Here is a 26,235-nt window from a genome sequence, read left to right on the forward strand (position 1 = left end):
GTTGGGCGGAGGGGGTAAGAGGCAGGTGGCTCTTGTTAGACGTCGTTTTATGCCACGTATCCTGGTACGCAGAAATTTCGGAGGGCGCACAAGAAACCTCGTTATTAGTTGTCTGCTTGGCGTTGGGCTGAAAAAAAAATCTATTTTTTACGTGCCAAAACCGTGATACGAGGCACGCCGTAAGGGGGGGGGGGGGTAGGTGGCTCCTTATTAATTTTTAACCGTCTGTGGTTCTTTATTTTGTTACCGATGCACTGCACACGGGCGTTTTAGCACTTCGACCCCATCGAAGTGCGACCGCCGCGGCCTGCAGTTGAACCCACGAACTTGTACTTAGCAACGCAACTCCATATAGCCACTATGCCACCGTCACGGCTTTGGCTGGGCTGGGCTCAGAGACAAGGTGATTCGCTGAACACCATGGCTGAGGAGGAATACGACGACTGAACAGCTACGCGGAAGCGTTAAATGAAGTCTGTCGGATTTTTCTATTTCTTAGTTGATTTTTGGGGTGCCAATTACGAGTTCGATATTTTGTGAAAACTTTCATAGCTGTCTTGCAAAATATTTATTCCGAATTCAAAGTTAAATGAACAAGCAATCACTTTCGTGAGGCACTTTCATTTCGTCTTGACCGAAATGAAACATATAATTTACGTTCGTGTTATATGAATGGAATGTAATATGTAATATATGTGGTGTAATATGTAAATGGAAACTAGCGATTTCATGGAACTGGAAGCTACAAGCAGTTCTGACTCGGAGGAGGTGCCAGTTGATCAACTTTCGCTTTCGTCAAGCGCAGTGCTTAAAAGTTTACAAGACTTCCAGAACAAGCACGCATGACTACAAGAAATATTCAATAACACCAAGAAAAAAAATGAAACTAGAAACAAAGGGAACGAAGCGTCCCGGGCGTCGCATGGCAGCGCTGACATTAAAGTTCTTAAACGAGGACCAAGAAGTTACCCTCCAGAAAGACAACCTTAAAGGTTGTAACTGGAGGGCCCAAACTAAGAAAGTCCACCAACTGAAATTTGCCTGTGGCTTAACAGGTTACGATCCTCTACAGGAACAGGGCATCCCCCTGCCGTCAAAAAGAACACTGTGCAGAAAACTTCAGCATCTGCCCTTCCAGCCTGGTGTACTGTCGGAAATCTTCGACGTTATGAAGACACAAGTTGCAACGATGAGCAACGTAGAAAAGGACTACGTCTTATTTTTAAACGAAATGGATATCCGAAGAGGAGTTGAGCTTGACCTTGGCAGAGACTCTTGCGACGACAACGCTTTCCCCGTGAGCAATTAACTGGCAAACCATGCGCTCGTCTTTCGGGCTGGTGGTATCAACAGCCGCTGGAAACAGGTCATCGCATATCACTTTACAGAGGCTTATGTAGGATAGGACAGGATGTCCTTCTATGATGGCAGTACCCACTGCGGGGGATTGGCCAATATTTGGATGGAATTAGGAAGATTCTGTTAATACAAAAATTGGCAAAGGTGTCGGGTGGAAATTGATAAAAATAATGTTTGAAGAATTTAGGATAATCGCTTTGAAACAAATATGAATATCTCCATGGCTGGGCGAGCATCCCTGTGGTAGTTTCAAGAGACGAGGCTCCAAGAGAATAGAAAATTTAAACCAAGTTACCTGAATGTTGGTTCTAAAATATGTTTCCTCAAAGAAGGAAAATGGGCGGCAGAATAAGAAGAAAGATGATCTAGGGTCTCACCTTCTGCACAGAAGATGAGAGCAACCACCTGGTTTTTTGAACTCGTTTTCAAGTGGTATACGCTGACGATGGCTCAGCATCCACTGGTTGCATTGAGTTTCACGCATATGTGGAAACACAAGGAGGCAAGCTCTACTTTGACCTCGCAACCGAAGTGTTTAGGGGATTGTGTATAGGTGTTTGGAAAGTTTGGAAGCGGTGCCAATCAGATGTCCTCATGTCTACGGACGTAGTTATGAAGCTCCATGTCTTTCTACTAGACGAATGTGGCTACAAGTTTGTGCTCACTGGCAGGCTTGCACATGACTGTTTAGAGAACCTTTTCTCGGTCATTAGGATGAGAGCACCAGTTCAGAGCTCGTATGACTTAAAGAGTACCCTTAAGATAGTTTCAGTGAGCCTGTTGTTGCGGCTTAAGGTGGCATTAGGAATTGAATCCACCAAGCCCATCGACTGCTACGTCAGGTAGTAGAAAATGAAGGAAAAGGATTTATTAGCTTAGTTATACGGCTACAGTTACGGAAGCCCACTCTGTGCAGGAGCAAATTAGACAGCCGAGTTCACATGAGGATGCTCTAATAGGTGCTGATGGATGGGGGGCGGTTTGGCTCTTGGCAAACGTCTAATTAACCGCCAATCCCAGGTTGCGTTTATTGTTTGGTAGCATTGCATTCCCCCCCCCCCCGCCCCCCTTTGCCCCCTTTGCATCCTTAGCTCAGGCTGCCAGGTAATGGTGAGGCTGTGGCCTTTTTTGGGACCCGTAGAGAGTCGGTGTCCACGCTGCGTTAGCGTCTGGATACAGGCTGATGGTTGGGCGGGTGTTTTCCTTGTGGCAAACGTCCAATTGACGCCTTCATTGTGTTGAGACGTGACACTGTTCTTGAAGGGACCAAAGACGTCTTCCTACGACATTGATGATAGTGCTTATTTAGTGAACTTCTTGTGCGGAGAAATACAGCAAGTATAAGGCACTGGCGAACCAGAAGGCAGCGAACACGGCACCGATGAAAATGTCGACTTGGAGACAGTTTCCCTCAAAAGAGAGAGACATCTTAGTGCACTTAGCTGCACTCTTATTGAATCCAATATTCTCTGCTGTAGAGCTTGTTGGAGACTGCAACGAAATGCTGCTGGCTGAAAAACCAAGAGAGGAGCATGGACTTACTCAATTGAAAGAGTACGTTAAAGGTGGTAATAACTTAATATAGGCAAGCCAGGAGGTTCTTAACGTTGTCTTTCAATGCGAAATTGTCGTTAAGTAAATTTCTGAGAAGGAAGACCTGAGGTGCCTAAAGCAGCCAATGAAAACTCTGAAAGCAGCCGTAAGTACACATGCTAAGTAAACATGCTGCTAAGCCGCTTTGTTTCTGTTCGAGTTCGCATTTATGCGAACTGTTTGAACAAACCGGAATAACCTGGCCAGTCGCATGGCAGCAATACTGTTGCAGGTAGAAACCTCAAGTGAGAAGCACCATGTGTTTTCTCGTGTAATTGATTGAGCTGCTGCAGATCAGAAAGTTGAGATACGGTGGTTTTTGTTTGGAAATAGCAATGTTTTTCTGGTGTAATTGATTTAGCTGCTGCAAATAGAAAGGGTAGATGTGGAAGTTTCTGTTTGTGAATAGCAATGTGTCTACTGTTCATTTGTAATTACGTGTTTGTGCATATTACACCATGTTCTTTGTACAGTTCCATTTGTTTCTTCTTCCTCATTTCAATTCAATTTTAATCCATTCCCAATTTAGTGTTATGAAAGTGGACCAGTTGAGTACGATCCGATTGGGTCAATAAAGCCGTAGATTATATATGCTTTTCAACGTACATTGACTTTTTCACTTTCTGCCAAAAATACCAATATCTGGTTTAGAGCTTCATAAACAGAAAATTAGCAGCATAGACCTAAAATGATGTGCCTCAGCTTTATTTCTGTGGTGATGCTATCTACCAAATATTGCTCAGAAGCATTGCGTAGATAATTACAAAAAAATTTAACGTAATGCCTGTAACTTTTATGGTGGCTGATGCTGCTCTTGGCTGTGTGTGGAACAGAATCGACAAGAAACGATTCGCTCCGCAGAAGAATCGGCGAGTGTTTACAGGATAATTTATGCAAAGGATGAAACCTGTGTAAAAGGTAAAGATAGAGAATAACAACAGCGGTTCAGTGCACAGAAGAGTCAATTGAAGCTAAGTTGAAGCAGTAATTTCGGCTAATTGGTTTATACTTTCAGAGGGTAAACACGCTGAAAACAGGGTGAAGGGAATGCCGACTGATAACATGTGGTGCACATTAACCTCTGAAGGTATCAAAATTACGAATAAACGGGGAAAATAGTTTCAGTTATCGCCGTGTGTTGTCGTCGTCTTTTAATACTGTCGTCGGCGTTTTTTCTTTCTTTTCTTTCTTTACGGTGAGTGCTGTGAAAGTGACGAAAACGTCCGTAGCAGCTTAGGAAATACTTTGTCATTGGAGAAAACATGTCAAACTGCCAAGATTAACTATATATTAACGCAGCATCCTAAGTAATAATAATAATATTTGGGGTTTTACGTGCCAAAACCACTTTCTGATTATGAGGCACGCCGTAGTGGAGGACTCCGGAAATTTTGACCACCTGGGGTTCTCTAACGTGCACCTAAATCTAAGCACACGGGTGTTTTCGCATTTCGCCCCCATCGAAATGCGGCCGCCGTGGCCGGGATTCGATCCCGCGACCTCGTGCTCAGCAGCCCAACACCATAGCCACTGAGCTACCACGGCGGGTCAGCATCCTAAGTACTGGTGCTACGGAAACAAAAATGAACAGGCTAAATAGGTTTGCATTTGGAACTATTGAACAATGTAGCTTAAATTTAACGTCAAATAAAGCTTCAACTATTTGTTACAAACGATATATGCACAAGCCCTACTCTCAGAAGGGATTGACTGAGCCGAATTTCCGCGCATCGTACTGGAAGCGCTCAATCGATGTACGCCGGACAGCGCCAGCCAACGGGAACTTTCGAACCAAGATGGCGCACACAAAAAGCTGCCTCCGCCTTGTAGCGGAGGCGGACATCGAGGCACCCTAGCGCACTCACACTTCGCTCATTTGCCACGCGTGATTCTCTTCTCCACCTCTAGGCGCCTTCCTCCTCCGGCCCTCGCTTCCCTCGCGGCGACATCCATAATCTCGCCGATTTCACGAACGGGGCTTGCGCGTACAAGTACCGGAAGGTCGCTAAAGTTGGCGAACAAAGTGCAAGAATTTGCTCGCTGCTATTGTTTTTTTGTTGCTTGCTTACGCATTGTGGGACATCGTCAAATTCTGCCATGCTGCCGAGTTCTGTAATTAGCGGCAGCTTGAGTGAGTCAGATGAGCCGTAGAATCCCTCCGGGCGAATCAGAGCTGACAAGATTGCAAATTTGGCAATATAGCGGAATTTGACGATTTCCAGAGCAGCACCCCGGCATTCCCAAGGTGACACAGCGCCCATAACGATACTCGCATAGACGTGCCGGATTTCCGTTCGAAACTTACACGCTCGGGCCACACATGTGCCGTCTGTACAGTGTCAGAACGACGGCAGCGAAACACACGCAGGCGCGCGAGCACGCACGCACGCGCCCACACACACACACACACACACACACACACACACACACACACACACACACACACACACACACACACACACACACACACACACACACACACACACACACACACACACACACACACACACACACACACACACACACACACACACACACACACACACACACACACACACACACACACACACACACACACGTACAGTACATACACGCACAAGCGCACGTGCACGCACACACGCGCACTCACTCAACACACACACACACACACACACGCACACACGCGCACTCACTCAACACACACACACACACACACACACACACACACACACACACGCACACGCACACACACGCACACACACACACACACACGCACACACACGCACACACGCACATCCCTTTCTCAAGCCTGTAACAGGCACCCGGTTATCTAGCGCCAAGGCACGACACGGAGAAAAGAGCTGTGCCGCGTTCAAAACGCCACCCGCAAGGTTTCCAAGACAAATGGACGTCACCACACCGCGATGTTTCCCCCAGCGTCCGCGGATTGTTGAAAAGCGATCGGCGTTTCCACGTTTTTCATGCCCGACCGCGAACAGGTGCCGTGCGCGGCCCCGCAGCGTCGGTCGAGTGCACCGAACGAAAGCGCGTTGGCCTCGCAGAACAGCGTGACGTTGGGAAAGCGCACTGCGATATGTTTTCTCCACACAAGAGTCTGTGAACCAGATGCCGTCCTGACGCCGCCGGGCCTGCCAACTTGTTTCGCCCAGGTGAATGTCGCTCTAGCGTTAGCACGCTTAGATGATTAAATCTTGAATTTCAGTGCAGCATCAAACAGCCGAATTTGCACAAAGGAAGGAGAAGGGAATGACGGTAGATCCAGTCAAAAAATCGATTGTCACTACAATAGGTGGTCTTTGTCAAGCTGCTGCTGTCGTCATAAGAGTGACAGCCTCAAATGCGCAGCCGCATGAGACCTTCTAAAGGTGCAACGATGGCACGAATATTAAACAAGTCTTTTCTGGGTGTCCGTTTGCTTAGTAGAAAAGCATTTTTGTCTGCTGATGCGGAACGGCGGGTATTTGAATTGATTGGAAATTACACTAGACGAAGTTTTTTCTTTGTAGTTCATCAAACACGGCCATGCACTTGATCAGCGCACGTGTTCTGGCGTCCAACAACGCGGGGTCTTATGGTTATTTCTTCGTAGCCTTGCTTTTGCTTGCATCTATGCCCGAAAAAAGTTACTGCGGCCATCAATCTCTCTGCCTCTGCCGAAGACACTTATCTTGGGCTTCAATGCGTCAACAGCCGAGACAATCGGTAAAATGGCCTAGACATTTTCAGGCGTCACTGTCGGCCGGGATTCATAACTGGGTCCTTCACGTCGCTCATTCGAAGAAGCAACGCTCGTAGCATTTCTGCTATTCAAATTTATCGCAGGTGATACACAGTTGAACTGTGCGTTGTTTGCTACAAACAGTCTTTTTTAAAACAGATTCTTATGCTAGAGATTTACTCTCCTGTTCAACATTCGCTCGTAAAATGTTCCAGCAAGTCGCATTATGCAAACCCAGATATTTTGGATTTGTCTGCTTCCACGTATTTCTAAATCTGAATAATTTGCCACTGTTTGAGACCATCCCGTCATGACACCTATTCACCGCCGCGCTCACATTTATCCGATGCAATCACGCTGCCTAGCTTGTCTACAGCTCAAGTAATGTTAGTTAGTTAATTCGGGTTTGCTGCGGCCATGCTGCGCCAGTCACAAGCAATGTAGGAATTGTTCTATGTTGCTGTCGACACTCTGTGCATCTATCTTTCGCCGGGTTTTTGCGCTTCTGCCATAGTTAACTTTATGCGCTGAGGAACCGATGGTACACCAGACTTTATTCCAGGTGAAATTGAAATATAAGTATGAGGGTGGTCCATATTCTATAGTATATATATATATATATATATATATATATATATATATATATATATATATATATATATATATATATATATATATATATAACTTCCATTATTTGATGCACGCACGTGATGGCATACACAATTGGACGTTCGGCAAACTGAGGAGCTTATAAAGGATAAACTATTAGCCTTTGTCTGGTGCACAACGACAATGACTGTAATGCTACAAGGGAGCAGCCACTTAGTACGCGCATTTGGAGTGTTGTGTTCAGTAAAAGAGGGAAGAGACCTTTTATTTATAGGAATGCAGAGCGGTCGCCCTGAACTAATGCGCTGCAACCTGCTACTCTGCGATGGAGAAGGGGAAAGAGAAAACAAAGGGACGGGGATGGAGAATGATGATTGAAGGAATTGGGGTGCGATGAATGTTGGTTCACAAGACAGCCATACTTGAATCGCAGTCTTCCATTCAGTCCTGTGTTGTGCAATTAATTGCACCATGACCCGTATATTGCTGGTGAGACAAGTGCGATGCAAGTACAGCGTCATACATTGTTTTAAAGAAATGCGGACACTACAAGACTGGCCAAATAATAAATTATTTTGCATGAAGCCAGAGAACCATTTCGTAGACTGTGTAAAATAGGCAATTTTACTGACTGACCAAAATTATTGAGCAGAAGTCATGTGCCCCGTGCGCTTACTGAGCAAGTGGTGCCTCTGGGAAACTTTCACTGCTCTCCTTTCGCAGAATCATTCGGCACACTCACACCACTCGCATAAGTGATTCCATCTGCCGACTCTTATCAATTCTTCTATGCCGTACGTTAGAACAGAAATGACTATTCGGCAATTTTGGATACAGAATACTGGAATGAAATTTGAATCGAATAGGAGACTTGTCGAATAGAATTTGGAATTTTGAATACACAGACGCCTCTGTATTTCCCCTATTTTTCTTTCCTTCTCATCCCTCCTCGAATTGTTTATCGCCGTAGCTTATAAATAAAATGCAGAATAAAAAAGGTAGTATTCTTGAAAGCCGGCTTTCCCAAAATCGAATACATACCACTCAAGCAAGAATAATTAAAAACTATATTATTCGGTATTGTGTGTCAAAACAATGTTCTCATTATAGGGCACGCCGTAGTGAGAAACTTTTTATTTATTTTGACTACCTAGGATTTTTCTGCATGCACCTAAATATAAGTACGCGAGCATTTTTGCATTTGGCTCCAATCAAAATGCGGCGGCCGCGGCTGGGGTCGAATCCGTGACATCCAGCTGGGCAGCGCAACGCCATTAGCTACTAAGGTACCGCGGCGGGTGGGAAGTAACAAGAAACAAGGAAGAAAGAAGAGAATATCAAGAAGAAAATGTCACGAAGTACTACACGTGTGAACTCAAGGCACAAGCACATACATATTACAACAACAACAACAACAACAACAACAACAACAACAACAACAACAACAACAACAACAACAACAACAACAACAACAACAACAACAACAACAACAACAACAACAACAACAACAACAACAACAACAACAACAACAACAACAACAACAACAACAACAACAACAACAACAACACTCTACTAACTACTACCACTACTGCTACTGATTACTACCTAAAAGTACTACTCACTTCTACCACAACTACTACTACGAGTACTAGGTTTAGACAACCATACATAACCTTACTCCGAGAGTTATTGAGAATGAACGAAATACAAGGCAAAATAAAAAGCACACACACACAGAACTTCAGCGTTGAGAAAAAAAATAATGTAGTGGTAAACAGATAAATAAAGATAAAGAAAGGTGCACCTGTGCAAGCTATGGGCCCGTGAATTAGTCTATGGTCTGATGATTCGTAACAATGATCACCGATTGCTAACCACGAGCGGGTTTCGAAGCGTGCCGGGTCGTCAAAGGGCAGGACTTCGACCGCGGTGGAAGGCGAACAAATGACCCTGCATATCGGCTGCGGCGCCCTTTCAACCAAACATCGCCGGAGCATCGGAAGTCATTTAATGTGCACCACTGGTTTCCGACCGGCGGCTGTTGGCAAGGTTCAGCTTCGTGTGAGGCACGATCCCTACGACACCTAATGGCGCTCCGATTAATGATCCGCAATTATTCCCCGAAGGCATCTGCAGTGTATCCACTAATGTTCCTTGTCTCCAACTTTCCCCGATGCCCCCTCGTTTACCTTACACTCCATTCACGCCATCGGCCCTTTGACGCATTCTCAACAATTCGCGGCGAGCGCTCCCCATGCTTCAGCAGAAGTGCTGAACATATATGACTGAGGACACCACTTCGGCGGGTGTTGTTCCGCCCGCCTATCTTTGAGCTCGTGCCTGTGAAAAAGAGAGCACTGAAGAAACAATAAAAAGATCGTCCAAAAGTTTTATATGGGGCAATTAGGCGCGTTGTGCGAAATTACCAAATCTCATTCATTCATTCATTCATTCATTCATTCATTCATTCATTCATTCATTCATTCATTCATTCATTCATTCATTCATTCATTCATACAAAGCATGCATGTTTCATCTTCAACGAAATGTGACAGGTTAAAGCTGCTATTTGCGTCTTGGAAGGCCCTCAGACAGTGACAGCCGGGCAGAAACATCGTAAATAACCCTTGGCCGAAAGAGTTCGAAGAATCGTAACAACTATTTCACGCTTAAATGTAAGGCTATGGATCATCTACAGCGGCGATGCATTGGCGCTGCCATTTCTGACCAGGAGACTGCGGTGCCATAGAACGCCTTCTCGCTTCCCTTTGCGGTTAGCCGACGACGTGTACTCAATAAATGCAGAGAATAGCTGTTATCGCTCATGTAGTTCCATTATGTGTTATCCGCCAGTAATGTAATGGCTTTAAAACGAAATCGCAAACAGAACTTTGGTGCTGGTGATGATTTAAGTGCAGCTTTGTTTTACCCCGATATTGCTGAGTGGATGTTCCCAAGTCGGCGCGTGTGTGTCCTCCGATGAAGTGATAAGCGATTGCGCGTACTTCTTTTTCTTTTGTTTTTTTTTTCTCGTAACAGCAGATAACTCTCACCACTTCAGTGCTGCGTAGTCTGTCGTGGCAGTCGTTATGTGCGAGCAGCCTGTGGATAATATTGTTCTCAGTGGCACTAAAAATGTACATCCGCTGATTTCACTGCCCCTCGCAACCATCGGTTTTTCTGAAGAGGCAAAGACTGATTGCCCCCGGCAATACGCAAGCAGCGAGAATAGACTGATATATATGTGCATAAGCGTCTGCCCATATACTCAGCAACGCTGCTGCCATATTAGCTTATTATTCGTCAGATTAAACACTCGAGTGAAAACAAAAATGATTTAAATAAGCAAAGTTCTGCCTCCAAGAGCATTGGTGTTCTGCGCTTCAACAAAAGTGCAGTTGATTAAAGATTGCTTGTTATGATTTACGTGCCCACAACAAAATTTGCAGGGAAGCAGCACCTTTTCAATTCTTGTACTTGCCACAACATGGGCAAATGCACTTACGCAGGAGATGATAAATCTGATCTGGGTGTCGTTTACAGTTCTCCAGGGCAGCAGGAAAAATTCTGAGTTGTTCGTAAAATGCACTTATAACGCCCTAGATTGCTTGCATAAGTAATTTACTGCAAAAGCCCTAATTAGTCCTTACACTTTAAATTTAGCTTTCACATCACGCACAACCAGGCCCTAATTTTAAACAAATATAAACAACGTACCTTGTTTAGTTAACAGAGAACACTGGGAAGCCTATAATGTGAACTTCGTTTACCGCTTCAATTAAAGAAAGAAAGACGAGAGTTCAGTAATTACTCGCAACCAGCCTGAATAGACCAGGAACGGGAAAATGTCACCACATAATGAATGAACGAGAAGAAAGGGGGTTAACCGTGGGGCCCGATTATTATTAATCGTAGCATGAGAAGCCCAACAAACAAAGACACCAAGGATAACATAGGGGAACTACTTGTACTTACTAAGTGAAATAAAGAAATAATAAATTAATGGCAATGAAAGTGGATGAAGAAACAAATTGCCGCAGGTGGCGAACGATCATGCATTACGCTTGCGATGCTATCGCACACGTAATGCGTAATGAATCTAACATAACCCCCACATCCACAAAATATCGATATCTCAGGGCACTACTTAGCATAGCTAAGAACGGTTGTTTTGACACTTGGAACACTTGTTTAATGCTTTTTCTTCTTTTGCGGAAGCCACAGTTGGTCCACACATGTTTCATTTCGTATGAAGATTTCCCATAGCTTTCTCTCCATTTTCGTAAAATTTAATTTCGGAAGTATATGTAGTTGTGCCAGGGCAACGACCTCAATTCTACATCGTTCGTAAGACCCGCTCTTAACGCTCCAGAGCACCTAAATGCGTAAGTTATTGCAAATACCACACTTACTTTGCTTGTACATCACACATTAGCCTGTCCTTACCTCCACAAATCACAAAGAAGGTCCCTCGTTTAGTTCGCCGACGACACCGAGAGACGCTCCTATAACGAATTGGAAAACAGGAAAAACGGCGGTTAAATAATTATTTGTAGCTTTCATAATTGACTCAGAAAGCCTATAATTTTGCGACATATTGCATTTAAGAAGTCCCTCATTTAGGCTAAATATAAACTTTGTGTAAAGCAGAGCTCTTTCGGGGACGTTGGTAAACGTAGCTAATACCGGCCGCGACGCACTTCCCAACATTTCGTTCAGAATTTATTCCCACGGTTCTTTTGATCCACACGCATTTACTCCACACATAGCTATGCCATAGTGATCAGTCACATTTTACTAAGTTCGATCTTGGTGGAATTTGAACTTATGCCAGTGCAGCGTGCTAAATTTTGCGCAGCTCGTAAAACCTGCTCACAAGGCTTCGGAACACTTGCACACGTAATTTATTTCAAAGAAGGCAAACAACAGCCTTGAAGGAGAGCGCTTTAAAAGCACTAAACATTTTCTCGAAGACAGCGGCATTGTTGGCCGTTATTATCGCTTTTAATGTTCCTTTCTATTCAATGTCTTTGTACATATGTATGTGTATGTTGACGGTTCTGTTGTGATTATATGTGATAATACATTTACGCGATGTATGTACCACCTGCTGACTAGAGACTGTATTGTTAGGGGACAGTATCATTTGTATTTTTGAAACTTTTTTCTACAAAACTGTGAAGTCATTTAACTTGTATATTGTATGTACCATGTATTTCTTACGTCATAGCGTTACTGTAGAAACGTTTCTTCACAAGTTCTGGTGCTTGTATGAAAAGGTTATTTGATATGTAATCTTGAATCCTGTGTGTTGTAGGCTAGACCTATTCAAGAACTAAGGAGTAGCCGGCGCCTTAACTTGTGCGTCAACATCTCCCTATATCACATCAATAAAAAAAAAACTCAGTCATCCCACACATTTAGAAATGTACCCACACGTTAAGAAAACCAATCTACACGTTAACTATAACGTGCACCATCTTTCCGTCAAATTTAGTGAAGGTGGCTTCTATAGTTCGTCGAGGAGATTGGAGTAGTGAAGTAGAATCGTCGTATCACACCCGAAAAGGCAAAAAGAAAGATATGAGAGGAAATAACGATGGTTCATCAATATTTTCCTATGCTATTGTTCGAAACACTAAATTTTTACCACACAGTATACCTCACATTTCTCCTATTTTCACTGAATTTGAAATTGATTGCTTATGCAGTTGTTTATGATCCTGGGAAACATCGCGAGTAACAGCAGTAGGATATTCTAGAACACTTGAATAGGTAAGCTTCTACGAATGCTGCAAATAACCTACCTAGATTAAACATTTATCATTCGTCATTTCCAACGTAATTCATACTTCAACGAAATATGACACCGTGCCTCACATAGTTAACCGAGGGGACCATGGGAAAAACAACTACATGCCTTGTATAAAGCATAGAAAGTGTGTGAAGACGAATATTCAGTAATCGTAATCAAAACGCACAATTTACTTACACGCGTGGGACTTCCGGTACACGTCGCGCATAGATTCTTTGCTATTTTTGATTCTTCTCAAACAATCGGAAAATCTTTTGAAACGTTTCGTATAACGCCAATAAATGTGCCGAAAGCAATGATTAAGAAATTTTAATTTAAGCCTTAACTAAAAAACGCGCTTGAATATTTTGCTGCATATTTCGCTCAACCTTTCCCACATTTACTTAACATATAATCTCATTGAGGGATCTAGATTTTTTTGAGAAGACCGTGAAAACTGGCATACAACGTTTTTGAGCGTTTCTGTCAGCTTCGATGTAGAAGAAAGAAAGAAATAAAAAAGAAAAAGGAAGAAAGAGAAGGGGAGGTAGAGAATGTTTACGAGTGTAACAGTCTATATAGGCCACTCAAACGTAGAAACTTGAATAACGGCTTGACCAACTTCTGGTGCGACGACCGCACAGCCTGGCATTCGAGGACTATCTGCTCTGAAAGCTGCTGGTCGTCCATACAGACGGCCGCGAGTGACTGCATGTGGGTGCTGGTGCGAGGACAACGGCAGAAAACATGTTCGATAGTTTTGTGACTGTCGTCTATTCAGACACGGATTTTTTTAAAGCCACGCCAAGAAGTCAACGTCGGCGAAATATTGTGTCGGTTCAGAATAGTCCAGATAGAGGACTGGGTTAAAGAGAGTGATCAAGGACACGCAGACCTGCGCGCTGGAATTGTTGCTCTCCATAGGGCCTGTGTGGCGTCATTATTGAGCACGCGAAATGTCGGTGCTGAATTTGTCCTTGACAGCGGGATCGGTTCCTGCACGCACTCTTCACCATCAGATTGAGCAACTTCATTAGTATGCTCGCTGTCACAGTAGCTTGGAAGCCATTGAAACGGGACGTCATGTCCTTGCTCGATGAGGAGATGAAGGAGCTGTCGAGTTTCTGCAACCACTCGTTCGTAGGTTCCAGGGCGTGAATCAGAAAACAAGCAATGTAGAGATTGTGTGACGTCAACGAAATCGCTCCCATTTTAGGGGTGGTTCGTAAAGGATCACACAAAGTGCGCTACAAAGAGCAGCAAGCTCCGCAGCTTTCGATGATGTCTGGTGGGCTGCATTAAACTTTAGGGTTGTGATTCGAACAAGAAGAACGACTGATTCCGCGTATTCGTCCACTATGGTTGAGCCATCAATGTAAAGTTGAGTGGGGTTGCTACAGCTGGAGCAAAGAAAGCTGCTGAAGAGCTGTTGTTGAGAGTTGTGTCTTTGTCCGTATTTCTGATTCTATGCTGCCGCACTTGTGGCTTAGCCAAGCACCAAAGGGGAACCGGAACCCTCGCTGCAGCTGTATAATCTGCGGGAAGGCGTACACGAAGGTTATACCGTCGTACAAAAAAATGCACGTGTTAGGTCTTCTGGCTGTGAAGCGAGATGGTGGGAAGGAGCATGAGCAAAGTAACTGACATGTGCTCTTGGCGGCTTCCATAAGAAATCAAATTTCATGAAAATATATTGCACATTAGAAGAAAGATGATGAAAAAATATGGGGGCTAATGGTTCATTGGGGGTATTACATCACGTGTGCAAAATGTCGGCATAGAGAGAGAGAAAGAGAGAGAGAGAAACAAGCTTTACTGATATGCTGGAGATGTTAACCTGGCGTTTCGCCTGACATGCTACTCCAGATGCTGGGTAAGGATTATGATATATATACGGATAAACGATTAACAGTACATACAATCCAACACACACATATGTACACTGTATAGGTATTTACAAAGTTTAGTGAAGGCTCGTGGCCCGCAAGAACATCAGCAGTGCTTTAGTGGCACGCAACGAAGAGGTGGTGCTTTGCCATGGGCCGAGGATGTGTCGCAGTTCCAAGCTCGAGGACCGTTGAAGGTGTAGTGCCGCCTTCAAAGCCTGTCTCTATGACGCATAGCGGCAGCAGTCACACAGAACGTATTGCAGATCATCAGGGAGCTATCGAACCGTGCTATTGAATAGTAATATAAATTTTAAGATTGTTGCTGTAAGCAAACGGCTAAAGATTAATGAGTGAAATTTTGCACAGGTACAAAGCAAAACGTTTAGTGCAAGCGCCAAATCATGAGCGCTTTTAAAGTTCAGATGTATTAGCTTGAAATCGTTCAGCTGTAAGCTGCTGCTAGTTCAACGCCACCCGTGTCGACGCTACGAATGTGGCTGAACGTGGTGCACGAAGGCGGCAAAGTAAGTGCAAGGACACTGGGAAAAATTTCCTGTGAAGCCCGAATCATCTCTACGTCGAAAACAAAAGGCGTTCGGACTCAACAATAAGGAGCGCAATGGGCGCCTAGACTGTTTGTTTCTTTAAAGTCTCCAAAGCATGTTTACCGTACATTGATGGCATGTGCAGATCAGGTTGACCGAAGCCGAGGTCCGGGCTTGAGCTTCGCGCAGGTTTGCCAAAGCCAAGGTGAGCTGTAATAATCGGCCATGTGATAACCCTCACTGAGATATGTAGATGTGAACTAATTTTCCTCTCTTTATTTCACTGTCGCTCCCCAGTGGCCTACCACTCCTAATTGGGGATCGGTAGGCCAGAGATAGGCTCCTCCCGCCGGCCTTTCCCCATTTCTTATCATTAAGCTTCTCTTTTTCCTTTTTTATGGTGTTTTACGTGCCAAAAGTACTTTCTGATTATGAGGTACGCCGTAGTGGAGGACTCCGGAAATTTGGACCACTTGGGGTTCCTTAACGTGCACCTAAATCTAAGTACGCGGGTGTTTTCGCATTTCGCCCCCATCGAAATGCGGCCGCCATGGCCGCGATTCAATGCCGCGACCTCGTGCTCAGCAGCTCAACACCACAGCCACTGAGCAACTACGGCGGGTATCAAGCTTCTCTCTGTCGCTCGACTTCGCTAGAATATAGTTTGGTATTCTGGAAGGTCGCAAAAGTCAGTTAGTTGCCTTTTTTCAATAAATATGGGCGTAGGAGGACAATGCCATCATGCGGGATGCCAGCATTCCGAGGTGTGTTATTTCACTGCTTACATTATTCTGTGCATCCTGGCTATCGTATATTGACGGCACCTTTGATCTCTGCAAATCATGTTCTTTGTATCACCAAAATCACCAGAGCAGCTTTAAGGCCGTATTAGAAGAATGGGCGGGTATAGTAGCTGTAATCACGATTCATTATTGACACTGGGCCCCCTTACGCTCGCAGCCAAGAAGCCTCGAAATAACGTTCTCTTGCTGTGATGCCTGTATATGTATCTTCACTGCATTATTTGTGAGCGTGCGGCAGAGCCAACTCACAACGAAAGAGTGCCAGGCGGGAGACTTGAAGATGGATATAGATTGTTGCTGCAATTATGCGACGATATAGTTGCAGTGACACGAAGGAAAAGGGCATTGTGCTAGAAAAAAATAACAACAAAAAGAACAAAAACAACAACAATAGAAACCAGGACGCTATACACCAAACCACCATGAAGGAAGTTTGTGTACAATCACGCGTCTACTACGTTATCGAATATTCAGTTTCGGTTTATTGAGGTTATTCAGAGGTGTGCTTTCATAATGCGCATTCACAATTTACGTGGCCTTGCTAATTCAAGGCGCAAATGTTAAGATCTTATCTTTGTCAATTAGCATATATATCATTTGCCTGCGGTGCGCACTGATAGCATTTTCGCTGTCAGCATTTTCCCCATGCTTTCATTTACCCTCAACTGAGGTCACATTAACCATGCATTTGTTATTTTTGTTTATTCGCAGATTGAAATTACATGCTTCTTTTATTGCTGCATGCTAAAAATATGAATATTGTCTTTGTTTTTATTTATTTCTCTCGCTTTCTTTCTTTCCTCTGACACAGGCACGTGTGCTCATTGCTTTAATTTCTCGAGTGGGTCTTCTTACCGTGGGCCACTTCAACAGTCACTTATGCTTTACGGTTTCTTTCTTTTTTTTTTATTGCGCTACACACCTGAAAGCTTCAATCACGGCTCTTTATACACCGCCAACCTGCGTCCTTTCTCTCCTACCAGCGCAGCCTTTCCACTCAATCTTCCCACGCTTCGCTTGGTGTGGCGGTGGCCTCCGAGGCGGAAGGAAAGGTGATGCGGCGCGGCGGAACCGGAGGAACCCCGCCGACGGACCGGCCGCCGTCAGGCGCACCGGGAGCCGGGAAGCGACGCGCTCTCGCTGTAAATATGGGGCGCCCCGGGAGCGCGTTCGGCGGCGGCCGCGCCGGCGGCGCTCAGCCAATGAACGTCGGTGGCGCGCGCCGTGCGCGGTAGGCGGAGCGCCCCGGGGCGGCAGCGTGCGCCGCGCGACGCGAGCCGGACGCCCGAAACTTGGCTCGGGAGCGTCCAAGAAAAAGGAAGGGGGCCCCCGGCGCGGCTGGCGGACTTAAAATACGCGCGCCGCCGCTTGGGCCCTTGTCTCTGGAGGGAGAGGGGCGCCGGGGCGCGCGAGCGCGCGTCGACCACGTGGTTATTGCGCGGAGCCTGTGCCAGCGGGCCTCGAAGTCTGCGGCGGCGGCGGCACGTTGTGCGGTCTTGCTTTCGTTCGTGAGACGCAATCAGCTCTCGACGGCGCTAGACTGTTGCTGTTGCTGTGCCCGCGGCCAGAATCTACATGGCAAGCAAGGAACTGAGGTGAGCAATCGGCGCCTCTTCCTTCTTTCCCAACTCTTGTCTTCCTCACCACGGTTAGGTCTTCCCTTCCGAGATGTCAGCATGATTTACCTGCAGAGAATATTGACGTTGAAGACAAAAATAAGGCTTGACTTCTTTCGCGTTATCGTGTTTGGACTCTACATAACTGCTGATTGAGAGCGACAGCAAGAAAATAATAATTTTAGAAAGTCGCGGCGTCAATCGTAAAGTCGCAGGCTCTTTATTGTTTCCTTAAAGAAACAACAGCCAATGATGCCTGTACAGGTTCACTGCCCCGTGAACCGATGATAATATCTTACTACTGAGATAGTGATGGCTCTTGTTTCCTTTTTTTCTCAATACCTCTTTTCCATTATCTTTTATTCCCCTTATCCCCTTTCCCCAGCATAGGGTAGTCAGCTGGTCCGGAGAATGGCTAACCTCCCTGTCGTTCCGTCTATTCCTCCTTCCTCCCTTCCTTACTTCCTTCCTTCCTTCCTTCCTTCCTTCATGGCAGAATAACTAAAGAAGAAGGAGGGGGGGGGCAGGCGTAGAGGCCCTTACCCTTGTATGAATTGGGCAGTCAAAAGCTTTGACTTGTTTTGCGTTTACTTTCGCCTAAGAGCGAGCGCCCTGTTGTGAAACACATTGGTTAAGTATTTGAAAATGCCGTTATGCCAGCTGTAACTCGGCTTCCCTCATGTTGCTTTCACGAAGGCAAGGCAAACATTACCCAAATTACCCGCCGTGGTAGCCTAGTGGCTACAACGTTGCGATGCTGAACTCGCGATCGCGCGTTTTGTCCTGGCCGCTGTGGCCGCATTTTGACAGAACCTCAAGCGAGAGCTCCAGGCTTCGACCTTTACGTCTATCTAGATAGCGAATGAACAATTACCATAATCGTTTACATCATGTAAAACCCTCTTTTAACACTCTGTTCCTGTTTTCACAGTTTAGTCCTAACTCATGAAGGAACAAAACAAGCTTGTGGTTACTGTTGTGTAAGGCAAGTTGAATCAGTGAAGAAGGGCGCATCAAACCTGAATGGGCGTTACATGCTTGAATTAGGCATCAATGTAATGCTCGCATAGCAATGGCAACAACGTCTGCATCTGTTCTTTACCTGCGCGCTCAGCGAATGACGGAAACCTAGCTACGCCGATTAAGTGAAATACTAGTGAAAGACGCTGTTCAGGTGACACGTGAAACCCCAAAATTTAACTAACACTGTTAAGGACTCTGATGCATTGATAATAGCATCAAGTAAAATGTTGCAGCAATGACAAGAAGCACTCAATTTATGAACGGAGGCTACAATTTGAACGACGCTCACGTTTCCCAGATAACACGGTCAGTTTCAAACAGTCCGAGCGTAAATAATTCATTGGTACCTTCTAATATACGATACGCATGGCGTTCCTCTTAATGCGCTTTACCTGTCCTGAAGCGTAAGTGGATTATTCCGCAAAGCTCTGCAATGATACTGTCGCTTTTCTACACTATGGCTTTAAGTGCATGCGCTTCGCAGGGTAAAGCATTTGTTACTAACACATCGCTTTCGAATGGTTACTTTGAACTTTTTGGAGGCTATTTTCAGTGCCTAATGCACGTGGGACAAATTGACGTCGTTGACGTGGAAGAAATCCGTCAAGCTTTATTCGAAATATATGCAAATGACAATTAAAATAGCAATGAAGATAATAAATCTTTCTATAGTATGTGCGCTCCTAACTAGCATATTTGTATGAAGAACGTGTAAAAATTATGACGATATTTTCAACAGATGATTGCAGCTCACATCGAGGAGTTTGTTTTATTGAGTTCCGTCGTGCCTTCCAGCGAGAATGACTATAAAAGCATCGTATTAGAAAACTTAACAATGCATGTGGGTGGAACGCTCCAGGTTTCTAGTGGTTCGATGATGTTATAACAAAGTGGAATGGTTAGAGGCGTTTTCTCAGCCTTATACGTATTTCAGTATTCATGACCCTGTGGAGCAATTTGCTGCTGTGTATAATAGCGAAGATTTAGAAGAATTATTTAAATGGCATGACTAAGTATGCTGCTGTCTGAAAAATATCGAAGGTTAGCTTAATTTCTTACACCTACAGTGAATTCGAGTAGCATGAGACTTATTGCCTATCCCTCAAAGGAGCCATACGTAACGTCAGAGCAGGGCTGCATGAATGAAAACGTGCAATTCTTTGCACTTCACCTCGCCGAGCATAGTTCTCAGCGATATTGACACCTCATGAAGTGCTACAGCTTCTAATTAGGGCTAAAACATAAACGCAATAAATTTCACATTAAATGATGAAATTGTTTATTTGCCATCGTGTACATTTACAGATGGAGGGACTGTAGATAAAAAGCGGTCCTTCAACAGCTTGACGTGATTACAATCTCTGTTTCTGTAGGGAGGCAGCATAACATATGCGCGCACACACACACACACACACACACACACACATATATATATATATATATATATATATATATATATATATATATATATATATATATATATATATATATATATATATATATATATATATATACACATATATATATAGCTGTATACATAACTTCAGTGACATGTTTCTCACTCACACTTTGCTTCATGTCAACAAAGAAATGCAAAAACACAGATACATAACGCTACCAGATATTACATCGAAACCGTATACATCAGTTTCAGTTCCTTGGATGATGACGTAAGAACATCAAATCGGACCGAATTATGGTAATTTAACAGTGTTGTTATTATGTATTTGAGGCATTGTTTGCCATAGCTTGAACGTGGTGTTGGTACTAACCGATCCTCGAAGTGTCTTGTGACGTAATGTGCAGGTTGTCTCTGAAGCTGGGCTAGAGTACGCAGGTTGCTGATATTTCGATGAATTTCCAGTTTATATACATGACTCAGACGATATATGTAGAGATTGTGAGCTGGGATCATACCAGAATTATTAAAGAAGGTTATTGTCGATGCTGTGTAGGAAGCGTTATATGTGTGGCGGAGGTACTTCTTTTGTAACAGGTGAATATGTTCTAGATCGGTGGATGTTGTATTACCCCATACTAATTGGCAATAGGTTAAATGTGACTGGAAAAGTGAATTGTACAGCAAAAGTTTAATACGTGTGGAAAGAATGTATCTCATACGGCCTACTACACCAGTTATTCTACTTATTTTGCTTAGAACGTGTTTGACGTGATTGTCCCAAGATATATTCGCTGAAGAGAAGACACCCAGACATTTGAAAGTCTCGACTATTTCAATGCTCCTTGAGTTTAATAAAATGTCTTGATGGGGAGGTATTTGCTTGTTTTTCGGTCTGAATATAACTGCTTTTGTTTTGTTTGCATTTATCTTCATTAAATTCACTCTCGACCATTCCTCTAAGGATTTAATTGCATTGTTACATCGTTCTATAAGAACATGAATATTATTACCAGTGAAGAAAATACTCGTGTCGTCCGCGTAGATAATAAACCTTGCCTGAGAATTAGTATTGACGATATCATTCAAATATGTATTAAAAAGCAAAGGCCCTAAAATACTTCCCTGTGGCACTCCACAATGGACAGCTCTAACCTTAGAAGTAAAGGTGCCGATTTTCACTATTTGTGTTCTGTCAGAAAAGTAGGATTTGACAAGAGATAGTGCCTGTCCTCGTATTCCATAGTAGTTTAATTTTTCCAATAGAATGTTATGATCAACTAAATCAAAGGCCTTAGAAAAGTCTACGAAAATACCAACAACTATAGCTTTGTTTTCAAACTCTGTTAATATATCTTCTTTTTGCTCTATTAATGCTAACTCGACTGACTTTTTCTTACGAAAACCAAACTGGTGTGGAGTTAACAGGTTGTGTATTTCAATAAAATTTGCCATCCTCGAATGCAAAATTTCTTCTAACACCTTTGAAATGATGGGTAAAATAGATACCGGCCTGTAATTTCCCAAATCATTACGATCTCTTTTTTTTATATAGAACGGTTACTTTCGCAGACTGCATCTTCACTGGAAAAATTGACGATTCCAAACACATGTTAAATATATGGGTGAGTATTGGGGCAATGATTTCAACTACATGTTCAATTGGGCGCACTTGAAAACCGTCAATGTCACAACTACTGCTATTGTTTAAGGTTTTTATAACTGACACAACTTCATTCGGTGTGACGGACTGCAGGTATATTGTGTTCTCATTGTTAGTGCAAATATATTTACTAGCATGACAGGTCGTAGCGGGAGTACTGGCCATATCTGTGAAAAGAAAATATTAAATGCATCAGCTAGTTCATTACCTGATAATTGTTTGCCATTAATTTGTAACTGCAATAAAGGCTTGTGGCAATCACTACGATTCAAAAGTCGGTTCAACCTCGCCCATAGTAGACTGTGTTTATGGCTTTCGATGTCCAGAAAAGATGAGTAGTATGCTGTGCGTGCATGCCGTAACTTCTTAGTTAAGTTGTGTCGATACTTTTTAAATATGGCAAGGTCATCGGTTGAGCACGTGTGGAGGAAATGTTGGTATAGCTTGTCCCTCATTTTCATTTCATGGCGTAAATCAGATGTAATCCATGGTTTCAGGGTTCTTCTACTTTTCCTACGTGTCCTGGAAGGAAAGCTGTGGTGGTATAGGCGGGACAATATATCAATGAACATATTGTAAGCCTCATTGGCATCTGTTAGGTTAGTTATCACATCCCAATCTACTGGCAAAAGGGTATCACAAAAGGATTTCAGAGTTGTCTCTGTAATTAATAGGTATGACAGTGGTGGGAACTTTTTTCCTCTTAATCCGCTTATTTCAGAACACACAAATACTGGAAAATGGTCACTGATAGAACAAGATAAGACTCGGGATTTAATATTTGACTGTAAGGAATTAGTGATAAATAAATCCAGAGTTGACTGGCCTTGAGGCGTCACCCTAGTAGGCGTGGTGATTAAGTTGACAAAACCGTTCGATAATATAACCATATTGAAAGAATTCGATGACTGACTATTCGAACCCATGTCAATGTTGAACCACATATGCTAGAAATTGATCGTAGAACTTTATAAACGCCGGTATATCACCAGTCGGTGGTCGATAGCACACAGAAAATACATGATTACCAGTGCATAGCGACAATATTTCATAGTCAGGTGAAATCACAGTATAAGAATCAAGGATTTGACATTCAATGTCATCTGCAATCAGCAACGCTACTCCACCCCCTCGAGAGTGTGACCTGTTTAAATAGTAAGTATTATAATTAGGCAACCCAAATATGTCACTTTCAGAAGTGCTCCATGTTTCGGTTAGCATGATAACCGAAAATTGAAAGGAGAATCCGGTAATCAGCTCCTCCAAGCCCGACATTTTGTTTCTCTCCTATCGCGTATTTAGGTGGATACATTTTATGGAGGTTGTAGTAAATGTTGCTGCAATTTCATTTACATCATTTGGTAAGTGAAACTCCACTTCATCATACATCCCTCAGGTATTGCAACCAACTCCACTGTTTGGAGCTCCTCAAGTTCATCCTTATCCTTAATGTGAACTGCATGAGCTCCCTCGGTCTTCCGTAAAGGACCTTGCCATTTACGTGCCAAACTTATAACGCTTTTGCCTTGCCGCTTCTTTCGTAGCCCGTAGAAGCTCCCTGTTGTGCCGAGTCAGAGTCTCTCGACAGAAAATTCGAGCGTTGTCGCCAGTAAGGGTGTACTTCTTTTTTAGCCACGCGTCTCTGGTCTCTTGCTTTGTGAAGCGAATAATAATTCCTGATACCTTGTCTTGCATAGCGAGCAGCCGATGCACGGATGCGGTATCAGCCTTTGTAAGCTGAGTTACTCTAAGCTTATCAGCGACTTCATTTAGAGAGGTCATCAAGTTTTCACCTTCCACAACAGGGATTCCGTGAACTTCCAAGTTCAGTCGCCTACTTCACCTGTCGTATAAGGTCGCATTCTGCAGATGCATGTACCTTTTCTCTTTCCTCCAGTTCTGTCACCCTTTTTTCTTAGCCCGTTGATTTCAGTGTCTTGCTTAGTTATCTTTTCATGAAATTCTCAATACGGAAATCGGCGCTATGAGCAGATCATTATACTATTGACACGTGTACATTGTTTATCGCTTGTTTATCCTATTTACGGGGACCGCTTTTCACCCACTAATAATTTAAGGTCATCGCAAAGTGGCAAGACGCGTCTGCATGCATCGGAACTTTCTCGAACGTTATCGTTGATTCTTTCTTTCGACCTGTGTCGCCGCCGCCGATCTTCCGTATTGAGATTGCATGCGTAAAATGAACAAAAAAAATAAATTATCGGGTTTTACGTGCAAAAAGAACTTTCTGAGTATGAGGCACACTGTAGTGGGGGACTCGGGAAATTTGGACCAACTGGGTTTCTTTAACGTGCACCTAAATCTAAGTACACGGGTGTTTAACGCGAACAGTGTTCTACATTCTTGAAGGCACGCGAGCATTAGCGTCTACGATGGCATCTTCGAGGAATCACGTAACATAGTTGTCGCGCTTGAGCCACTGATCAGATTTTCGACCCATCGGCTGTTAGTCACTATCGTTCCTCTAAAGTGTAACTTTTTTTTTTTTTGTGGGCACAGGTTTGCACAATAAACAGTTAGTATTGTGAGACGCCGCTGTGCCACGCTGTGGCTCTTAACCGCCACGACAATGAGACGATATTGCGCGGCCCCTCACAGGAGGTTCCGTTGACTTCAAAAATATAACACGGAAAAATTTTAGACCCGGTCGAGGGCAAAAATATATCTGACAGACGCATGCATGCTTCTCTCGCTCCAACGCTAAGTATCGCTTTGAAGCGGCTGGCACGTGTGCAACAAGTTGCTGAAGGAGTGAGCTCACGTGGGCGCGCTCCAGCTTCCAGTAGGCCTTGGACCCAGCAACGGAACGCGAAAACAACTGTCAGCATTGCCCTTGTTGTTCAAGTTCAAGTTTATTCATCAACGATCTCAGTTTTGCATAGGAGTGCATGCAAAATTAAGTAGTACACAGGGAGCCCCAAAGTTAGAAACGGTCATTGATTTTCCTGCATCACGTCACATAGCAACAATCAGGTTATAAAAGCAAGAGCACACCAGTTTTCATCATCCTTTTATGTGGCAGCTAGCGCTTTGATATGCTATGCGAAATTGTACTGACTTCAGGATCGGCCCGGCTCGTAATAGAACGTGTTGTAACGTTTCTTCGCCAGAGTACATTAGCCATGTCGTCGTGCCATCGTCATCCCCGTCTTCGACGCCTTGTTGCTGTCGTAGCAGACATGCCCGCGTCGCACACACCATAATTGATCGTCTTACACAGACGTGTTGGTCCCTCTGCTAACGATTTGCAGAACCCAAACGATGATGGATTGCTACATACCTGTGAAGTGTTTCTCATCAAATCGATTCCTACAGTGCATGAGGTCTATATACCTCTTCTTTCTTTTTATGTGTGTTAGCGTATTCTGGAAGAACTCGTTTGGCCGTCAATTGAAATCCTTCGCAGCTTAACTGCACCAAAATGCCTTCAATTGTGCCAGTGAGTTTTAAACGCTGTAACTTCCGCTACTAACTTTTCTGTCAGAATATTGAAGAGCGCATGTTGAGGGGACCATCGATGGCAAAGAAGGTAACAAACGCTGCATCCTTACATAGCACCGGCCTAACATAGTGCGAATTCTATGGCATGAACCATGGCTGACTTACGGGGATTATCAGGTACATTAGTTAACAAAAAAAATACTACACTAATAAATGTTATGGTTTTGCAGCAAGTTCTTTTTGGGTTCCGAAGGGAATATTTTGTAATACAAAGATGGGCGGCGTAGGTCCTGAGAATTGCGCAAGAGACAACTTTGCAACCATATTTAAGCCGTTTGAGTCTGTTTCCTGTCGCTGCCAGCAACACTTCTCTGCTTAGAACGTTAACTCCCGTAAAAAACGTAAGGAGACATGACTTGTATTGGACCACCTGTCGACTTTGCTTTGTCAGTTAATGTGAAGTTAGTGCGACGTCGAGTTCAAGTGGACTCGTTTCTGTGTCCCTTTGGAACCATGCGAACGATTCAGAAACAGAAACAGAGCCAAAGAGAACAAAACTACGGCACGCAAGAAACCTTTTCAGTACCTGTTTAAAGCCGGCACCTGACTAATTTGAAACAGATTATAGGTTCCATGCACCATGCTCTTCACTGTAATTGAGTCTTTAATTGCTTGCAGCGAACATACGTAATAAGGAAATATGTAGATTTTCTGCTCGCACATTATTACTGGTAATTTCAGGATCAGCTCGGTCGACGCGGC

General features: G+C 43.9%; 2 protein-coding genes across 3 annotated transcripts in view; one reads left to right on the top strand and one right to left on the bottom strand.

Moving 5' to 3' along the window:
• Window positions 1–26,235, bottom strand: part of LOC142572047 (degenerin-like protein unc-105) — a 138,590-nt gene that overhangs the window by 94,546 nt on the left and 17,809 nt on the right. Inside the window, exon 2 of the mRNA XM_075680848.1 lies at window positions 11,726–11,784. The gene's annotated coding sequence lies outside the window, so the exon portion shown is untranslated. The remainder of the gene's footprint in view (window positions 1–11,725; window positions 11,785–26,235) is intronic.
• The window catches only part of LOC142572049 (zeta-sarcoglycan-like), a 58,591-nt gene continuing 49,894 nt past the window's right edge, over window positions 17,539–26,235 (top strand). Inside the window, exon 1 of one of the 2 annotated variants that reach the window (XM_075680851.1) lies at window positions 17,539–17,905. The gene's annotated coding sequence lies outside the window, so the exon portion shown is untranslated. The remainder of the gene's footprint in view (window positions 17,906–26,235) is intronic. The other variant, XM_075680850.1, reaches the window with a different exon arrangement.

This window comes from Dermacentor variabilis, chromosome 2, assembly GCF_050947875.1.
Source record: "Dermacentor variabilis isolate Ectoservices chromosome 2, ASM5094787v1, whole genome shotgun sequence".
Lineage (NCBI taxonomy): Eukaryota > Metazoa > Arthropoda > Arachnida > Ixodida > Ixodidae > Dermacentor > Dermacentor variabilis.